Below are 20,385 nucleotides of genomic sequence, written 5' to 3' on the forward strand. Positions count from 1 at the left end.
TTTGTTTTATGAAAATGAATGTAATCGAGGGCCTGCATTCAACGTCACGCATCGTCGCAACTTCCAAAATAGTACCAGTAGTCAAGGTAAACAAAATAAAGCGTTTTTGTTTGAAAATATATATATTTAATTGTTATTTGAATATTTTTGTATATTGTTGGAAAAATATCTAGCGGGCAAAAGTTAGTATATATATATATATATATTTCTTTCTTTATTTTTATGTAAATGTTTTTATATTTTGTTAATAATAAACAAATAGGTTGTTCCATCACTTTATTTAGTATTACAGAAAATATTGTGTTGAGAGATTTTGTCGAAAAATCCTAGTTATTATTATATATATTATATATTCCTTATATATGAAAATAGCATTCGCGCACGTGAATTTCATAGTAAAATCTTAGTCATTCTTTTATTTCGTATTCTGTAAGACTTATATATATAAACATATGTGATTCAAATTCGTAATTTTTCTCATCTATAGTTAAATTTCCTGTCACTCATCTGCCGCAACTTGCTTACCGCTTCCTTCCATGTAGAGACCCCGTCTCGTCACGTTTTTGAAAGAAACGAAGGAAGGAAGGAAGGAAGGAAGAAAAAAAAACGTTTATATAAAAATATAAAAAAAAACATATAAAAAATTTCACCCCTTTTGGGGTGGAATTGTCAGAGATTTCGGCTGTAGGTACGCTGTGTGTCGCGTGCTACGAAATATTTTTTACGTGAGACGTGGTAACGCCTGCTGTGTAGAACTCACGCATATGTATCTATTTAAAATGTTTTTAGAGAACAAATAATTGATTAAAAAATAATAAAAAAACCGTCTGTATAGGGACTGAAAAAAACGAGCAATGAGGAAAGATTGGATTTTATCCTATATCCTTAATATACTACGTTCCACTATATAATTTATTTTTTCGTTCGCGTGACCGAACAATTTTCGGTAAGGAGTCAAATTAATTACACAGACAAATGTAACGATACCTATACATACAGAAGATGCTAATCAGAAAAAGTATACTTTCTATAGTTTAGCTGAACTATAATAGTTCAGCTAAACTCTTCTTCAGGTGTTCCAGATCTTCGATTTTTATACCTCATCGGAAAATGCATATCAGACTGAACAACTTTTATTAGAGCGTCATTTCTATTTTTCCTATAGTTTAGTTATACCATCATAGGTCTACATTAGGCGTTCCAGATCTTCGATTTTTATATCTCAACAAAAAATGCTCATCAGGCAGAACAATTTTTGTTAAGTCGTCATTTCTATATTCCCTATAATTTAGCTGTAGTTTCATAGATCTACATCAGGTGTTCCAGTTTTCAAAATAATTTATACCCTATATGTTGCCCAGGCTTAATAGATATATAACAAAAAAAGAAAGAATACAGACATACAGACATATTTTTTTTTCCACTGTTTTATTATACTAGCTTTTGCCCGCGGCTTCGCCTGCGTAAATTTCCCACGGTAACATTTAATGTTCAGAATGAAAGACTCCCTATGTCCTCTATATTTCAAACTATACCTATGTATGCAAAATTTCAAGAAGATTGATTGATATTGTAAAATATACGTCCGGGAAATGCAAACAAAACAAGGCAAATATCCTGAAAACAATTTAATATAATATTGGAGTTGACGCTGGTGATTGAAGCGTGTCTATTATAAAATCCCATTCTACGGACTTTAAGCAAAATTCACATCCGAACTTAGATTTACATTTGGCTGGATAGAATAATTTCACAAAATATTATAGGAACTTTAAAAATTAAAGGAGTCGGCATTGAGATCGCTCGATGACAAAATTAAAACCGGCTGATGATGAACGAGCGAGTACTTAATTTTTCGGATCGTGAGACACCCAGGTCTCTCCAAGTTTCATACGAAATATTAATTAGAAACGCAGTTTACAAATGTTAAATAAATTATTTTTTCTTTACATTTGGAAAATTTTCAGTTTATTAAACACAATTTATTAAATGTGTAATATAAAAATGAGGCGCGTTTAGTTGATGCCCTAATTTATCCATACTTCTACTAACATTATAAGTGTGCAAGTCTATCTGTCACGCCCTCATGGCTAAGCCACTGAGGGCTGAATTATATGAAATTTGATATAGTAAATGATTAGATGACAAAAATGGTCTACTGCGAAACAGCTAGTCTTATATGAATGTGCACTGCTGTTCACACGACTTCGTAATATTTCCGGAGGATACACAGCGCCGGGGACCCTAATTATTATTAAGACAATATATGAACGCTGGACCAGGTTAGATAGATATTTTATTTATTTATTTATTTTTTTTTATTTATTTATTAACATTTCTTACATCTAACATTACAGGTTATTACCTAATGCGTTAGAATGAGCCTATTGTAATCTGTAGCAAATCACATATAGTCCAATTCTTCTGAAATCATTCAAAGAGCAACAAAATATTATTTGATAACTCGCAGAAGTTTAATATCGGTATTTATGTAAAATGTGTTCACATCATGATCAACAGCCATGCTGGTTTAACATTGTCTATGAGCCATTACTTTTTTAAAATCAATCCCCAAATGTCTATAATTTGGGGGTGAAAGTTTGTATGAAAATCTAGTTCTAGGCAGATTGCTCATTAGACGTTTCGCTTTGTTGGACGTTTTGCTACTCTAATCAGGATTCAAATTCACGCGAGCGAAGCCGCGAACATAAGCTGGTTTATTATATAAAATGAGATATTAAGATCATTTAAAGATACTCATGAAAGGATTCAGGAAAGTCTTTCACTACAAAAGTTGATTTTTTCCACCGTGAGCTCCATGCATGCATTTCACATAGAAGGTTTTGTTGCGTAGTACTATTGTCACATGTGCACACAATGCCTGTCAATAAAGCGATACTGTTTCAATAAACTGTTGAATACCGGCTACACACTATCGCCGAACTCAAACATATGCCGAATGAATGATCATTGCATAGTTTGTATGACAGTTTTTTTTACAGCAATTATATATTAGACTAAGATATAGTTAGTTATAAAATGTTTACAAGCTTAATTATTTAACTTGCATGTGCCTCGGGTGGAATCTTGCAACTAAAATTTGAAACCGGTTGAGCTGAAATTTTGTACTCCCGTCTAGTTTGGATGACAAACCATTATTATGAGAAACATGACCTGATAGTGGACGTGGGAACTCCTCATCTGTTTAAAAATATATAATAAGTTTGTGGCAAAAATGACATTTTGTAATAAACTTATTTTATGTAAGTATCTCATTTTTTATCAGCAAGCTTTCAGAGGTTATTAGTATCTAGTCTGGGAGGTCACGTATATTGTTCTTGTAAATGTAATTTCGCTCCTCTAATAGATTTCAGACATAATGGGGCGATGGTGATTTTGAGTTGCACCGATTCGAATCGCACTGGCATGGTACGGCTTAGCACCGGTTAGTAATATATATGAAATAGCGTTTTAGAAAACGACTCTAAATGATTTTTTGGAATTGAAGAAGAAAAGCTATTGGTATCAAATAATTAATACAATATGTTACAATTAAATGGCCAGTGTACTAAATTGGTATCCCGCTCGGCGTGTTAGTGTTAGCGACGCTGGTCTTCCACGGAGGCGAATTTTGTAATATTAGGGAAAAATCTGCCCTATATATGGGAAATATCGTTTTATTATATTTTATACCAGTAGTTTCTAGCTTGTGAGAAATAACTATAAATTTAAAGATTGACGAGAAAAAGTGTCTGTGAAGGTCTAATTTCTGAATAAATGATTTGAATTTGAATTTGAATTTGAATTTCAAGAAATAGACCTTTTGCTTTAATTTCCTTTCAAATATTCGATTAATTTGAAGAATTTCCTCTCTGCTCTCGCTTTTGTACGCATCTTTTTTTTTGCTGCCTTTCTTTGTATGAGTTTTTGTGCAGTAAATAAACAAACGAGATCGAGCGGAGCTTGGCCACTAAGTACACTATAAAATTATTGATTGGCACCGTGAAGGTGCGATTCAAAATAGTGCGCTGAATGGAATAGTGCCTCATGAGGAAGCAGCGACGTTCCATTGTTTTAGTATATCATAGAAACAACTGCGAGCGACCGAATGGGGTGAAGGTACAATGTGGTTCCTATTCTATGTTAGATTAATTTACATGGCAACCTTGCGAAATACTTCAGTTCAGATAGGAAGAGAAGCTCGTGTTACACGATTGATATTCAGATATTGAATGTCTATCACTAAAGGAAGGAAGGAACTCTGCCGGCGGATTTTACGAAATATGATAACTGCAGGGATAATGATTTAATCATGGATAAATGAGGAATTTTATTGTTTTAGCTAGCAAGAAAACTTCTTTAGCGGCGTTACTTGTATTTTTGTGATACGCTGTGTCATACTTCGAATCGATTTATGGTGAGAAGTGGAAATGTAAACCCACACTTGCCCTCTGATCGAAAATTCGTAAATGTCAAAAAATGCACAACGTTATTATTCAAGTTTTCACTGCCGGCACTTCTGGGGTTGCAGTTTGTAACCCTTTGTTATTTGATTGTTTGCTCTCGAATTCATATAGTTGATATTTGGTAGTAGTATTTATTTATATATTATATACATTCTATATAAATTTATAATTAAATCTATTATATAAAGATTTTGAATTTGAATTTCTAAGACTGATTCTTGAAGGCTTCGCAAAAGACCTCCTGGCCGCCCTCGACGAAAGTGGCTTGATGACATAAAGGATATAGGATAATAGCGGCCCAAAGCCGAGTTACCGTATACTGACGTCCAAACTTCAATTCGAAGATGGCAACTCATGATGATGATGCCGATAAAGATTTTGTTTTGCCATCCATACTAAATATAATCTTCAAGTACCTATTTTGCAAATTGTCATGTTATAGACAAGACATATCGGTCATATTTGCACATAAAACATAACATTGTACGCAACGATTGTACACTCATGTGAATATTTCGAGGAAATGGCGCGAATACAAGCTACACAGTCAGCGCAGGTTTAAAGTGTTTTTTTTTCTGATTTTATTGCTCCATCGTTTAAATATTGAGTGAATTTGTTTGCTAACTCTAAAGCCATATGTCGTATGCCCGTGGAATTAGTAGGTACCTACTCCATCGAAGTACTTATACCATCATGTGGCAAGTAGCTGGATATACAGTGAATACTAAACCGCCAATCAGTGCATAGGTTTCCTAAGGATAATTTCAGCAAGCGGTGGTCTGTGAAATATGGCTGTTTGGGCTTAGATCCCTTTGCCTTTCCATTTGGATAAACTAAACCAAAATAAAAGGTCTGTAAAAACTACTATACGCAGGTTCGATTACCAATCGACATACTCAAGTGGCACGAGTAGGATTCGAACCAGGGATATTTTGATCAAAGGCAAGTTAGGGTGAGTTGCACCTTAACATTTGACGTTGATTTTAACCGGCGCGCCGCTGACGTTTAGACAAAATAGCGTACTTTGCGTTTTTCTGCGCACGTTAATGTTAACATCAAAGTTAACGATGCAACCCACCCTAAATGGAAAAAAAAAGATTTTATAAGTACAAAATAGTGGTAAAAGAAACACAATTTTATTTTCATTATTACATGACGAGTAAACATTATTTTTTATCGATAGTTATATTTGCATAAACGCCGACATGCTACCGAAGAGCACATCAACAAAACAATAACAGTTACTTTTTTTATTACAACGGCACTAAACTTCGACCATATTTAAATGTAAATGTAAACCAAATTACTAAATGTAAAAATACGAGTATGTATGTAGGCGCACAAAATGGAACAAACATTTCTTCAGGTTTATTGATGTTTCTGTAACTGCTATTTTATGAAAATTTTTTAATAATAAAAAAAAAGAATAACAAAAAACGAAAATTTTGAAAATTAATTAATTGCTCAGTTGTTTGTTATAAAATTATAAAAACAAAAAAGAAAAACATCTGTGGCAATTTTGCTCCCCCACAGTAATTGAGGTACCTATACAGTATTCATAAAAGGCGTATCAGATATGTGTACGATGTGCTGATGATATGTAATCATTAATAAATCATTTATTCATTTATGAGTTCAAGTAATTTGAATAAAATCTGATGCCAAGCGTTTAACAATAACACGCTTTATAAAAGAAGATTCTTTTAAGGCTAAAAATAAATTGACTTGCAATTTGGCTGTGCTAATATCTTACACAGAGTCCATATGTCGGGTTTTACATTACACAGACCACGATCGTGACTCCGTTTCAGCTCATGATTTTCGTGTCAGCAAATCGTTTACTGAGTGGGTCGGAGACATACGTGACACGAATGGCACACGACAAAAGTTTTTTTTTTTTTTACCAGACGATTGTGCCAGTGTTTTTTAGGATCCCTACTGAAAATATAGGTAAAAAGTCAAAAATTACGTTATTCTTGAAATCTAGTAGAGCGTACGCTCTATTGGCGACAATGTTGGGCGACACTTGATTTTCTCCACTAGCCTATATATAAAAAGTTGAAAAATGTAAAAAAAAAAATGTTTTATTAATGCTTATGAACAGTTAACTAAGGATGCTTCAATGATAAAACGTAGACTGTAAAATAATTGATTTACCCTTCAGAATGAAGTAAAATGATATCCAAAGAAACAATACAATTTAAGATGTAACGTAAATAGTTAGACAGAGATCTGTTTGGCGCGACCACTTTGCTGTCGTGTCTCTTTCCTTCTTATCTTCGTTTTCACTCTCATCTGTTATAGCAAAATATATTCCAATAATGTATCTTTCCTTCTTACCCTTTTGTTTTTAACTCGGATCTGATTTTATTAAAACCAATGATATTCATTTACAAACTTCTCCCATGTTCTCTCCTCATTCTTCAAAATCTGTACTTGCAAGCTAAAATTACTTTTTACTTTAACTGATAAATACCTATTGCTATTTATTTGTTAACCACCAAAACATTTACGTAAATCGGTATATTATAGGAAAACATTTTATAACCTATAAAGAATATTCCTTCAAGAAATACTACTACTTCAAGAAATACTAGTACTTCAAGAAATTTGGTCAATCTTGTTTATTCCTTCCATCAACTGTTGGAGAGATCTGTGTTACTAATTACTGGCAAGTTTTAAGTAAAAACTAGTATATATTAGTCCTATATTACGAGGTTGCTTTTGGAGAAGGTACATTAAAAAAATATATTTATTATTTATATCAGAAGTCGTTGATATGACACATCATGGTCACGATGTTCTGCTATGAGATGTCTACAATACATAGAAACACTCTTCACTGAAAGCATGTTTCGCCGAAGAAACATAACTTTGAATTAAAACAATCGGTAAATTCAGTTCTGCTAGACACAATTTAGGTGAGGCTAGGTAAGAACATTTATATCTTATGTATCTCGGAGATATAAAACATTTTTTTTGGCAAAACGTGCTTTCGGTGAAGAGTGCTTTTATCTGCAATGGCACATTCGAATTCAGGAAACCCTTTCGAGTTCTTCTACAATCTTTCAACTTTCGACGTCCATTAATTTCAGCTATGGATATACTACGGAAGAGTTTTATAATATAATGATTGATTAATTTCATTGTTAAATTCCAAAAATGTCAGGTGTCACTTTTCCAATACTTGTAACAATGTCAGTTCCCTTTTTCGCCCATAATTCTGGGGTCGAGAAAATCACTTCAATTCTCGAGAATGGACTTTTTCATATCCTGAGATTTCAATTTTCTTTGTTCACATACAATGGGTTGGGAGATGTAGCCATTACTCATTCTAAAACGAGAGAAATTACCTTTTGTAATGATTCTGTACATAGGTAGGCTAGCTATATCGATGATCTTTTTTATTGAGTGGGATGTGAGTGGCCTGCAGACCAACTTTCATGTATATCCGATGACTACTTACCAGGGTGTCAATTCTGTCGAAGTCATAATCTTGTCACAATTGCTTTGTAATAGTAGTATTTATACCGTGAAAATACACATTATAAACTTGATATTTTATTCTTTCTATCTTTTGAGTTTTTATTGCTAACACTGGAGTCTAAGATTTAATTCTAGTAATCTAAAAGTATCTAACATTGTTTTGACAACTATCACCAGGCAGTAGCAAACTAAATAGTGAAAATGTGGGCAGGTTTTCACGGAAAGCAATTAAATGCACTTGAAGTCCATGCCATCTACCACAATAGAAGACCCTGGGCTCCAACGCTCAATGGCTGTGGAACGAACCGGGAAGACGCTCAGATGAGAGAGATAACTTAAACAAGTAATTAAAAATAATTTTCCTTTACGTAACTTTACAAATACATTGGGTCTTTTAGGGCTTTTGATAAATCGTGGTCAGAACAAAACTCAAATTAGGGGATTTGTTACTTGACCCTCGGCCAATAGCAAGGGTCATTAACCTCAGGGCTTGACGGTGTCAAATAGTAGCCATTTGTTTAAGAAGGACCCAAGAAGAAACAGATTTGTGTGTTGCAGGATTAGAAGATATATAGCCTGTGTTCTGTTCCCATTTATCTGTAACTAATGGAGTAGGTACCTACAGTAATGGACAACATTAAAAAAAAGTAAAAATATTTTTTTACTTTTTTTTAATGTTGTCAGCATATTTTCAGGGCTGTGATATTAGCATAAAAATACCTTAAAGCTTTCGTGATTTGGCTGTGATTTTATAACCGGCTGGATGCCTGACGTCAACTCTCCTTGGAAATGCCATTATTGCCAAACATCAGCCTATAGGATATGGAATTGTCTTATTCTAAGACTAAATCATACGCCGCTGCTTATTGCACGTCTTGATTGTACAGTTAACAGAACGGTAACAGAACCCCTAAGCTAAGGCGCGGTAATTGATCGCAATGAATTTCCGTAGGTTGATGTTGCTGTTGACTGTATATGCAATTCAAATAATATTTAGCTGGAATCCAGTTACCAACAGGTATCATAAGTTTGTTATATCTTCTGACAACTTGCAAGTCGGCTGCACCTGTCTTTGGATGATATCAAAGTTTCGGGCAAATATTAGTCCAGTCTGGTTTATGATTTGCAAGGAAATTGTCTACTACGACAAATAATTTATTAGTTTTTAACATTTCGAAGATATAAGATCAGTTATTTTTTATTTTAGAATCTACTGATTACCAATTATGGCATCTAAAGACTTAAATTAGTTGAGTTGAGTAGCATAATCCTATTTTGCCCTCCAAAAAATAAGAACTTTCTTCTTAAGGAACCTCTCTTTTTTAAGAAGAAAATTCTTATTTTTTTGTTTTGTTTCTGTTTATAAACATATAAACCAGTGTAATAACACACTCGAAAAGAAGAAGTGTGAAGCGATGTAAACATTTTTTCTCAGTAACCCTATTATTATTTAATGGTAAACCCAGTACAAGATTCCTTTAGAATTCTTGTAGCTTCCAGTAAAAATACGCCTTTTTAAGTATTAGCATCGCATAATCCATCCAAGAAGTCTTCTTAGATTAATTTTGATGGTAATACATCTTGACCGTTCTGAATAGTTTTGCAGCTTTAAAATAAAATACAGCGACTGATTTTTAAGTACTAGTATGTTAAAAAAAAAAACTAAAGTATTTACGATATATTTATTTATTTCAACATTATTGCACAATATAAAAGTTAACAATAGGTGTACCTTATAAGGCGTTCTCTGCCAGTTGAACCTTGAGACCAAACAGAAAAAGGCAAAAGGGTGGTTTTAAAAAAGAGTAATTTTAAACAAAAGTAAAATGATATAATGTAACTTAAAAACTATTTTCTGTAAAAGAAGTGACACCCGGTCAAAAACATCCTACAAAAACTATCCAAGTCTGGATGAAGCTATTTGTTTCTCTGTGTTAATTGTATTGAAATCTCTAAGTAAACCCAAGCCATGTCCAAGAAACCTTGAACTTGGCTTTACTTAACTGAGATTTCTTAGTCAACGGCCGTTAACTCCTGCTCAAAATTATTTTTATCGACAGGCCATCAGCAAATACCAACGATCAAGTCACATAAAATCTAACTATACGTGTGGACAAAAAATATAATAATAATTATAAATGAAGATGTAACTTGCCAAATTATATACACACAAAATAGTTTACATTTTATATCTAGTTTATAATGTACAGAATCTACAGTTTAACCTCTCGGATAATTAATTGGAAGAGTAAACTTGGATAAATTAGGTATCTAATTGTTATAAAAGTTTACTAAAATTCATATTTTGTTGGATTTTTTCCAATGGTAGGTATATAAAGCACAACAAACAATGCAAACATTTATAATTTATAAATAATATTTTTATCTGTTACTAAAAAAACGTGCTGCACTCCGGGAGGGCCGGCATAAGGGAAAACTTGAATATTAACCTTGTGCACTTTAGACGTCTTACGAATTTTCAATCAGGGTCACGATTCCTGACGTGAGTTAAATATTTTTGACCCCTCACAAAAAGTGCATAACACCTTGAAAGAAGTTTTCACTTCAAAAAAAAGCATATTAAATCATACCCATTAACTTCTCACAAGAATCGCACATTGGTCAATACCGCATAAGAATTCGTGCAATATTTTTTTAATTTGTCGCGAACAGACAGACACAGCATAGGGATCAGTTTTCTTCAGGAAGGAATCATTTCCAGAATCAATCATTCATAAAATTGTCATTACTACAGTACTGAGTAATTAATGTATATGTCATATAGTAAAACTCAATCTTGTCTTTCTTAAAATAATGAAAAATTGTAATGAGAGCGCGACCGCAGGCAGCAGTCGAAACGTTCTGCGAACCACCCCAGAAAACTTTGTTTTATGATACGTAAGGATTACATTTTGAAAACTTTATGAAATAAATGTGATAAAAATCAAATTTCAATTTAATTCCTCCGATAGCTGGATGAGCCATGATTGAAATTTGTTTAAAAAGAACATCCCACCAAATTCCTTGCAAATTTTATAGCCATCAAGACTGACTGATGTCTAAAGTTAACTCAATTTGTTTCCGGGACCCACGACGATAATAATAGATGTACTTTGATCAATTTGACTCTCTATTAGTTAGCTTGCTTGAGGTTTTGTTTCAATTAGTGGTGGTAATGGGTTTGGTAAGAGGTTGTAGGTGAAGATGGTGCACTCGATGTTGCTGCATCAATTTGGAAGCGCAAGTGAGATGTTGAAAGTTGAGGGAAGACATAATGCAGAAATTGTAGTTGGTGTTTTTCAGAATGACAATTTGCTAAAGTGATATTTACCGTTTAGACCATAGAAAGACAGTTCGTTCTGTTCTTTTATACAAGTCAAACATAGGCATTTGGTAGACCACTTCTTCTTGGCGTGTCGATGCCATTCTAACGATATGTTTAAATTTTCCCTGAAAATTGCGTAATTTTTACCACCTTATCGATGGTGAAGTTGCTAACACCTTGCAAGATAATAGCTTTCTTGTTTGGGGAGAAACACACACATACATTTTGTTTGATATAAACCCCCGTTTAGAAAGATCATTCACTCTACTTGTGTATTTCAGTTAATATTGTTTGAATCAGGTACCTACCACACATTCATATAGTTAAATTATCTAGTCAATGAATGTTTCATACTAGCACAGACCATTTAACCTTACTAGCCATGCTTACCCTCCGCTTAAGCTAAGTTCAGTTAACTATTATTCGATAACAATAGACGTTCACGACAATAGCCTGATACAACGTTAGAGATACAATAGGTACTTCGATTTATTCCCAAAGTGCGGTTACTACAGATACTATTTATAGCATATTTAAGCTAGCTATTCATGTGACATGGCATAGCGATAAGCCCTTATTACTACTGTTCGTATTTAGGGTACATGTCGTGCGTGTGTCGTATGTTGTCGCGTGTTTTCCTCGTAATTGTTTTACACGCTTAGTGTCACTTGAAAGGTGGAATACGAAAATCGACTTAATAAAACGAGCTTTTGCCAGTGACTTTGCCCGAATAAATTCCATTCACCATTTGTTCTCTCGTGTTTCTATAAATGCAAAATTTTAATAAAACGAGGGTATTGAAAAGGTAAAAAACTAATGAATTTCTACATAGTATAAAACACACAGTCGCTTTCTCTGTCCCTATATCCCTATGTATGCTTAAATCTTTAAAACTACGCAACGGATTTTGATGCGGGTTTTATTTATAGTTTGATTCCTGAGGAAGGTTTAGGTGTATAATTTATTAAGGTTTTAATTGAGCGAAGCAGGGACGGGCCGCTAGTACTTTTATATATGCCACAACTGAATTGGTTACATAACATTTTGCTTCTATAATCATAACAGAAAGCATCCTTTATAATTTAATTTTGATGGTAAAGTCGTAGTTCTTTTTGTGTGTCTAAAACCCGAAGACTAACCCTCAACAACCCTTGAAAAAGAAAGGGCTTTGTGCCGAAGTCACTTTGAGTAAAACTGAGCCAACACTTCAATGGCAACCCATAAATTTCCTTATTTTTGCTTTTAGTGTAACTGCAGTATATACATTCACATATGTATCATCACGTATCATCGCTAATACATCCGTCTTGTACACAAATAATACCCATCATTTCTGCGATATGTTCATATTCATATTCATATTATTTGAATTTCTTTGAAAATATATATATGGTTATATTGATATATGCGACATAAACTATTTCTGCTCCGCTATTCCCCGTAGGCCCAAACCTGAAGTTTCAAATTGTTTGTAACAATTTCCAGAAATAGATTAAACTTTGCAGTTTCATTAACGTTATTGGTGTATCTAATACCTATATTATGGTTTGATATCATTGTTTACTAGGAATAATCCTGTTTCTATCGCGTAAATTATAATATGTGTCATGTTATTTATATTTGGTAGCAAAAAAAGTACATAGATAGCTTTATACATAATTTTACGATTTCATATTATGCATTTTCATCAAACATAAAAGGTATACAACATGTTAATATTGCCCAACTGTTTCATAGTTTGACGGCAACAAACTAAAACTACCGGACTAATTTCTATAATTAATAAGCAGATACAATAACAGTTAGGTCTATAGATTATTTGTGCCCAGATAAAACTTACAAAGCTATATATGTAGTTAATTTTATACAAAATGAATGCACACACCTGCAAATTTAAGTTTGTCAACTTTGGTATACACCGCAAAAGAGAAATTCGAAATATCTTCATGATTCGAAATCCTCAGTTAGCGAATCCGAATCGCATATAATCAGTTTTTCTACTTTTCCTTTTATTTCATTATCAGATCCAGTGTTGATGTTTCCAAATCCAACATTGATGTTAATTATATATTAACATCAATGGCTGTTCGACTGAATTTGATAATCCCCTGTCTATAGCAATATTGGCACTTAGCAGTGGATATAGAATTTCATTTACTTCCATAATACCAAATTTACACAGTTGGTTGTATTTCTAAGATATTATTTTTCGATACCTGCCAATATTAAAATATAAAGCTCTGCTCGTAACTATTTTATACACACACTCTTAGATTTACCTAAACCTTTATTTTATTAAAACCAAAATTAAATTAAAGTTTTAACACATTGTGTAACAAATACATTACATGCTTATTATTATCATTTTATACCCACGAAAGGATATTTTTATAAAAACGGAAAACGGATTACAGCTCTGTCATCAGAAAAAGAATTTGAATTTGATAATGAAAAGAAGACAAGGCTTCAAAAAATAAAAGTCAGGATTTAATCGAATTTAAAAGCTTTTCTATTCGAATTAAAGTATAAAAGAAGGAAGGCTTTGTTTATTATTGCAGCTGTTTTGTCAATCGATTAAATGGAGTTAGTTCCGTAATGGAGAGATAAAGTGACGGCTTTTTGTGTATCTTAACTTTTCTTGGTGCAAGTGGGTAGTTCTGCAAGATGTTGTCAATAAACTTCAGTCTATTTAAGATATATAAGTCTAGTATGTACTTGGATCTGAATGTTGGGCGACGAAAGTGACGTACGAAAGGAAACTTCATGCGACAGAGATGCGAATGCTGAGATGGATGTGCGGGGTAACTAGATTACATAAAATAAGGAATGATTATGTAAGAGGAAGTATGAAAGTAGCAACAGTTAATGAGAAATTACATAGTTATAGGTTAGGCTGGTACGGGCATATTTTAAGAAGAGATGAAAATCACGTGATTCAAAGGGCATTAAAGTTTGAAGTAAAGGGTTCCAGGAATAGAGGAAGACCTAAGAAGAAATGGATGGAGTGTGTCAAGGATAGTACGAACAGGAAAGGAGTATCAATGGATATGGCAAATGACAGAACAAAATGGAAGGAGAACTTACATACTGTGCCGACCACACATGAGTAGGATAAGGTCAAGAAGAAGAAGTCTAGTATGTACTTGGTCCTATTATTTTACTTTTTATTATAAAATTATTTTTTCTGAATTTGCTTAGGTCTCAGATTGATTACGTATATTTTTTTAACAAGGCTCTTATCAAATTATTTGTTACAAACAAATTCACATTCGACAAAATTCCTTGCGTTCGATTGAAATTTTTGATTGTGATTCTCTGTAAATGCAGGAACTGTGTTATGAAAAGTTTAAAGATAATTAAATAAACTTCTATTGAATTAATCTGGATTTACCCGACCCGATACTAACCGGGTCTCAAATGCAGAGTAAATTCAGTTATATACTCCAGTTTGCTTTTGCGAGGTGGAGGAACAAACCATTTGTTTTTACTTAACAAGAAATAACGAAGCAACTTTGTCATATTCAACTGTCATAAACGTAGCCCGGATTTCCCAGTCGTTTTTGTTTCGTTTGGAGCGACACAGTTTAAGAACAAACAAAAAGACAATACAACTGTTTCGGACTCAACTGTATAGCAAAGTAACGTGCCACAGTTTGATGTTCAAAGAAAATATTGGATTTAAAATTCACGTATTCGAAAAGGTAAAGCAATTTTTTCTTTTCATTGTGTAAACTTTTTAAACTGTAAAATAAGATGAAAGGAAAAACATTGGTTTCATTCATTAATTTTCATCGGTCGGGGAAATGGTAAATGATCTTTTTAGATTTACCTGGGTCTTGAATATGTATAAAGTAGACTCGAGACTTAACGAACTATATTTATATCATATATATATATATATATATATATATATATATATATATATATATATATATATATATATATATATATATATATATATATATATATATATATATATATATACAAAATATAGTATCGTTGAGTCTTGAACTTACTTTGTACATATTACACTAATTATTTCTTTGGTTTATTTTCAGAGTAAATTAAATTGGATTCTGCTGTTTAAATACTGGAGAATTCTTCTTAATAAGCGTTTATATTCGAACATGAGAACAATAGCGAAACTTTTGTATACGAAGTCGCTGGTAGTAACTGGTTTGAAATATAATCACACTAATTGACTCGTCCTAGGTAAATCTGGTAAGGCGCTGAAACTCAGCGCGACGCGCGTATTAAATTTACTTGTGTAATATATTTAGCCTTCATATTATGCTATGTTGTCACGGTTCTGGGTATATTGCTCTTATAACTTATATTACTTATGTCACCTCTTTCTGTATTTTTCTTGCTTCCACATAATATGTCAGTATAAAGCATTTAACCTTTCTTCAATTAATTTCATAAAGGCATTTATGGAGACTAATCATATAAAGTTTGTTTGAGCTTCTGTCGTTAATAGCTTCCGGCCGGATAATGTATTACTAAAAATATATCTGTTAGTCTGTTACAAAATAAAGAGACATCTCAGACAGTCTCTGTTATTTTCAGTCAGTCATTGTAATCACATTTTTTAAGCGAAATATCTCAGTGTAATGGCGTGTGTTTGTTTAAGAGAGCAATGAGAGATGCGGCAGGTAGTCGTAAAAGTCATGTCAAACTTTGGGCAATTTGGATAAAATTTGATAAAAGAGAAAGAAAGAAAAAAGTAAGAATAGACTTCAAGAAAGTTCGTAGAGTGGGTAATAAGAAGGTCATAGATAAACAAATTAATATTTAACAAATTTAATGTACAATTTGAAACCGACTGTAATTGAAACTGCTTATAATTCACAATTTTGTGAAGATCAGTAAAATGGAACAGAGCTCAACTAGAGGCGAGTGATAATCAAAAAGATTTACGCTTCGTAATCAAAGATCGTGTTTCATCATAACTGCCTCGAGCATAGAAGTTGGAATATGAGGTTAACAGAAGTGACTTTAAAGGGTTATTTGTGGATACCTTACGTATAGCCAAAGAATAGTGGATCCCGTGTATGTCGCACGAGGCGATTACGGTATAATAAATCTTAATCAAAATGCCAAGCAAACAAAGAAGATCTGAAGCGAAACCATTGCGTTCTTAAAGAGGCGTCAGGCAGGCTATCGGTCGTAAAATCACAGCCAAAATTAAAAAAATTTAAGGTTTATTTTTCTAATGGACCCTGGACTCACAGCGTCACAGCTGTTTACAGGAAATTTAATCCGATATAAGAGTAAATCCAATCGAATTTTCGTTCGAATTTGAAATTTTTACCACTACTTAGGAAAGCAGAGTTTGTATTGACGGTTTTCATACAAAGAAAAATTTACGACGGCTCTTTTATTTGTATTATTACTTAGTAATGTCTGTGCCCTTGAGAAATACAGAAGAAAACATCAAACCAGAAGGCTTTCGTATTTTACCCGGTCCTTTGTGTTGCTTAGATAGCTATTATTGAACAATTGAACGAGAAAACAACAATAACTTGTCCTAGATGAGCGGTTTAACGCTGAGCGACGCAGTGTGATGCTGTGTGTTTATAAGAAAACAGTTGTTGAACGTCATTTCTGTCTGCGACTATGTTCGACCTCGGGTTTATATCTATTCAAAATTTCATCAAAATCAACCCAGCAGCTTAGTCGAAAGCATGACAGAAAAACAAACAGACTTTCGCATTTATATTATTATTTATTTTAATACTATATTTATTGAACAAAACAAAAATGTAATAGCAGATGGATAGTATGAAATATTTGTAATTATGATTAATTACAAATATTTCATATCATCATATTATATCAATTAATCACCGCACCGCTTCACGCTATCGCTTACGTAGGGCCGGTATTTTGATTAAAATTACGATTGATGGGTTTTATCTCCTGTTAGAAATATTAAATTGGGCTTAAACAATCAAAAACAATATTGACAATTGCTTAAGTATTGTTTCTGTTACAAATTACAATTCCTTTAGAATGTTCTAATATATAAATACTTATATTATATTTGTATAACTTATTATTTCTTTTATCTATGGTATAAGCACTAAGTTATGAAAATGGTGCGAGTATTTGACGAGAAACTTACGTTACTTAGTGAAAACATTAACAACTCCTTACTTCCAACCAAGGAAATCATCGTGAGGAAACCTACACTCTAAGTAATTAATGAAAATGTATCATCTAGTATGTGCGATGTGTAGTAAAAAGAAATTGTATTGCCAGAAAAGCGTTAGTGTGTTTCAAAGTATAGTTTCCCTTTCCCCCCAGCTGTGTTTCCCTCTACGTAATGATCACAACGCTTAGTTATGAATCTATAGCTACGATGAGATCCATTAAATATAACGCAATCTGGAGCTGAAATGTGTTACTAACTATATTAGTGTTGCCATTTGACTGAGATAGTAAGTGGTAAAGTTTCCACCGTCCAGTCTCTTTGCCTATTTGCATATTCATTTCGTGGGATGGAAATAGCGGCAAATATCCTAACTGTTATAAGTTGTGTCGACTAATTGGTTAGTCGGTTTAGTCACTTCGTCTTGGGGATATTACATCGCATTAAGCTGCAGCCCGATTGCCCCGTCAACATCCGTTGCGTGGATGCAGTGCGTTGTCGCTCTGTTGTCACTCCACACATCTTTTGCGTTGTACAACGATGACAGACGCCAACGCGACGTAGCACAACGGAGCAATGGAGCTGGCTGATAATGTATCTTTCTAAAAGTGAAAGAATTTTTGAAATCGGTTCAGAATCAGATCACCCGCCTCAAACATACAAACCAAACGCGTACCTTTTTATATTAATAGTATAGAGTATAGATTTATTTGATACTAAATATTCTATACACAGGTATTCAATAAAAATATGTTTCATGAGATACGAGGCCTGGTGATAGAAGGACAAATGAACTGACAGACGGGCAGCGAATTCTTAGCAATAGGGTTCCGTTTAACCATTGGGTACGGAACCCTAATAAGGAAAACATCTGAAAACCAGTCACATATTGAAATATCACCATGTTTGAGATACGAGCAAAATTCTTTCTGAAATATGCCTGAATCTATAAAAACACATATTTCCTTGACACACTCGCTATACACGACGTCATAGAATGCCGAAGGTGTAAAAATCTAGTTCAAGACTTATGTTTTATTATATATACACTACTATCATCTCGCACGTTTTTAAATAAAACTGAGTTTTTAGTGAATATTAACGTTTACTATCGCACTGGATAGCATATTTCCATTCTGACTATCACTGGAATAAAACTAAACCAGACCCAACCTAAATCCTTAGAGTGTCAATATAATACGTTTTAATATCACAAACGTATTTCAAGCATACGGATGTATCTTAAACTAGTTGCGCCCCGAAGCTCCTACGATTTTTAAAAGTTCTGTCTAGTTTTCTAGAAGATATGCTCATCTAGAAGACTAGATAGAACTTTTAAAATTATATACGCCCTAGATGACTTTCGCGTTTGTTCTACTTTGAAATTTGGTCTATTTCACAAACTGTAAATTTTTGTTCTCAATCCTATTTCCATCAGTCATCTTCATCCGTCTACCTGTCTCAAAGATGGCCTGTACTACCAGTAATTTATTTTAATTAAGTCTATTACCTATTGTATGAGTTATACAAATATATAAATAAATGAGTAATATAATTACAAATAGTAGTTGTATAACATTGCATTGTAATAATATTTTTATTTATTGTACATGCCATCGAGGGAGTAATTATACAATTTTAATCAGGTATTTCAAGTTCTAATTGCTGTTGACAAAGCTTTATATCCATCCTATCTATTTGTGGATTTATAGGCATACCTGTAACTGACCCACTTTCTCATATTTCGAATGGAAAACAAACTTATTGGAGTTGCTCCTCCATGGTTACCGATAAAACTCTTCAGGCAATGGGATTTTTTCATTTTTATTGATATAAGGTTTGCGGCCAATATTATTTTAAGCCTTTGGAATGTATTAAAAATATTAGAAAGCTAATTGTTGTTACAATAAAGATTAGTTTAAGAAATGTTTGTAAATGCAATACACATCAAAATATAGTATCGTTGAGTTAGTATCCCATAACACTAGTCTAGAACTTACTTTGGGGCTAGCTTAATCTGTTAATTTTATAATTTTTTTTATTGTAAGTTCTGCACAGTACAGATTTTGTAAAAATGTTCTTACCATATGTGGCAGCAAATAAACCATTTTTCATTTAACGTCGGAAGAATGAACACAGGGCTTAGTGCGGGTTTGCTATTTATACCTTAAAATCGAGCCGATTCGAAGCGAGACGCAGTTCGCTGCGTTTCCACATTGCGTCATTGTGACACAACGACAAGCACACCGCAATGTGATTGGTTAGCTGCGTCTCTGCGTCGTTAGTAATTTTGCAAATACACAGGCCCATCCGACGAGTTATTAACAATACAGTCCATTAATCTAAGTCCCAATTGGATTCCGGAGGTACTTTACCGAATAGGGATTGGGATGGAATATTGTTTTTCGGTTGACTTGGATAGGTCAAGTTATTACTAACATTTATTAGCAGATACTGGATAGGGGATAATTTTCTTTTATATTCTGTCAGTGTTCGAAAAGGGATGGAAACAACTGGCGAGATATACCTAGTGGTTGGAAATAGAAAGGGTAGGCTTCTGCCACGTGGTAGGTACCTCATGGCTACATAAAAATATCGAATAACTAGAATGTAAATATAGTTAATGAATACATATATTTTTAAGTTTGTGGTCCTATAATTCAATCCATACCCTCACGAGCATTTCAAACTATTTAAAGATAAAAAGTCTTTACAGGTAATAGAAAACAGCATTTCCTAATAGGCACCCTTATTAGGAACTATTATAACGTGTGGGCTGATTTTAAGGCTGACTTTTTCTTCTCAGCCCACAGATTACTCGCACACGTGAGTCCTATTATCACCGTCAAAATAACATCTGAATTTAATCAAACAAAATAATTACTATTTTTAAAGGAAACAGAAATAGACCCAATAGAAAGGCAGGTTTCCCTAAAGTGGACAAAGAACAAGGT

At 33.2% G+C, this 20,385-nt stretch overlaps 1 protein-coding gene across 1 annotated transcript in view; it reads right to left on the bottom strand.

Annotated features, from left to right (window-relative positions):
* Nucleotides 1-20,385, bottom strand: part of Oct-TyrR (Octopamine-Tyramine receptor) — a 48,888-nt gene that overhangs the window by 7,487 nt on the left and 21,016 nt on the right. The gene's annotated exons all lie outside the window — the stretch shown is intronic.

The sequence above is a fragment of the Plodia interpunctella genome, chromosome 8 (genome assembly GCF_027563975.2).
Source record: "Plodia interpunctella isolate USDA-ARS_2022_Savannah chromosome 8, ilPloInte3.2, whole genome shotgun sequence".
NCBI classification, from domain to species: domain Eukaryota; kingdom Metazoa; phylum Arthropoda; class Insecta; order Lepidoptera; family Pyralidae; genus Plodia; species Plodia interpunctella.